The following is a 2,370-nucleotide window of genomic DNA, read 5'->3' on the forward strand; positions in this document are numbered from 1 at the left end:
GAGTAAGTCCTCCCGCAGGCCAAACTCTTTCTCTCTCTCTCTCTTTCTCTCTTATTCTCTTCCTTCCTTCTTTCCTTTCTCCGTCTGTCTTTCTCTGTCTCCCGCGATACGGTGCGGAGGGTGGCTGCTCCCCTCTTCCCGAGTCACCCTTCGTAATCGATCAATTGAAAATCGTTCGAACGACAATCGATTTCGAATCAATTGGAGCCACAGTGTAAAACTAACAGGATACGTATTTCTCCGATCGCCACCCCGGCCCACAGTCGACTTCCACTCCTCCAATTCCTCCATTTCTACGTCGGTCCTCCTGCCGCTCGCGTCCCTTCACCCTCAACCCCTTTGCGTCCCGACCACGAAACGAGACCCTCCTCTCCCTTCTCCCTGTCGCTCCTCGTACTCTCTATCCGCAAACCTCCTCGCGTGACTCTCAGTCCCTCTTTATCTTGCCTTTCATGCCGCCAGCCGTTCCGGCACGGCAGTCGGCGCCTCTTTGTTTTTCATCAAGCGAACACAATTTTGGGTTACAGTTCATTCGATTCTCTTTTATTTAATTTCCGTTAGAGGTCCAACGCGCATTGGCCATCTGCCCGTCTTCCTCGTTGATGCACCGGCCCTGAAGTTCCACCTTCGCTGCCTCTGTACCAAATCACTTTTACCGCTCGCTCGTTGCTTTGGCTCGATGCATCGCCCGCGTCTGACTAAGCGACTCCGTTACTACTGCGCCGTGTTCATTCCTCATACCCGTACGCTATCTCATCGCTCGTACGTCAATTTATGCTAGTTTGAGCAAAATGTTTCGCAGCAAGAGAAAGTTTATGACAATGGAACTTGTTCTGTTTTATTTGCTTCCTTATGTAACACGCCGATATGTTTCATGTTGCTTCCATCTCTGAGATTATAAAAAACGTATAATACGAATCCACCGCATCAAATATTAAACAAGAGTTATAAATGACTAATGATTACATCGCTATACAATTTTGTTACAATTTATATTTTTCTACTGGTAAGTATAAATCAATTAAAACTGGTTAAAGAATTAACTGCAAAAGCTGAGTCTCGATATCGAAGAGGTTTGAAAAACCTGTAAAAATAAATTTATATATTATGCTACTTTCACGATATCAAATTGTAAGTTACATGATATTTGTGAAAGCTAATAACAAATGTAATTTTTCTATAGCCAGTTCTCTTGAGAAGAGAAAAGAGGCGAAAGAGACAGATGGGAAAAGAGATAGCGTGACATGACAGGACGGAAAAAGGGGTACGGAGTTGGTAAAAGAGCAGTAGGAAGGGGGAGTTAATGAAAAGCGTCTGACGAATAGACCAACTAATTGTATCCGAGAGGAATTAATAAAAACGCCTGACGGGCCGGCTGGTGTGTCGGCGAGGGGTGATTCTCCATCATTTATTTCATTTTCGTTCAAAGCACCATCGCTTTTTTTCCATCCTAGAGAGCACTCATATCCGCCTATCTTCCCATTTCATAACATACTATCTTAGCACAATAATCTTTCACATCCGCTACTGGATATTTCATTCCATCCGCTCGATACACCTACGTAATATAATATCTAAGTAATTCGATAATAGTCCACTAATTACAATTATAGTAATAATTGGTTTAGTCGAAATTACACTTTTAAACCAGAGGTTCACAAGGAATTATTATTGCAGACCATTCCATAGAACACATTTTTAATGTCTTAACAATAAAATAAAAACGACACAACACGCAACGTGCAGTATAATCTATATATCCGTAGAACGTTTACGGTAACGCATTATTTTGCGTGGGTGACTTTTATCGATCACGAGGATGCTAAATCGTAACAGGGTCATCGGAATCCAACCGAATGGCCGTGTATTGGAAATCCCTGCAATTCGTCCGTCATTGAGCGCGATTCCCGGTTTCGTCGGCAAGGCAAGGCTTTTTGCGCACTTGAACTCGGTCACACTAAATTTCTGGCCGGGTAGACTCCAAGTTGCGGCAAGCGGGAGACCAAAAATAATGGCCGCCACGAGCTAAAACCAAAAATAATCGGGCGCCGCCTGCTGCTCCCTCACTAAATCACCGTTCTCGGTACTACGGTGACCAGTTTCCGTCTCTCCGGCTGCACCACGCACCCAGCCACCGCCTCGCGTCCCTCGCGTCACTCGCCTTTTCACCCTTACCATCGCGCCATCTCATTATTTATCTTAATTGGCGACAATTAACAGATAATTAATTGCGAAACACGGACGTAGCGCGCCACGAAATAATTGTTTGAAAATCTGCTTGAAAATTCTGTCCAGCATCCGGGTTTAGGATTTGGAGCTCGGTAGTAGGCCGCGATGTGAACGATGCGCGCTCGAAGGCACTAAAATGTT

Source organism: Ooceraea biroi, chromosome 2 (genome assembly GCF_003672135.1).
Source record: "Ooceraea biroi isolate clonal line C1 chromosome 2, Obir_v5.4, whole genome shotgun sequence".
Lineage (NCBI taxonomy): Eukaryota > Metazoa > Arthropoda > Insecta > Hymenoptera > Formicidae > Ooceraea > Ooceraea biroi.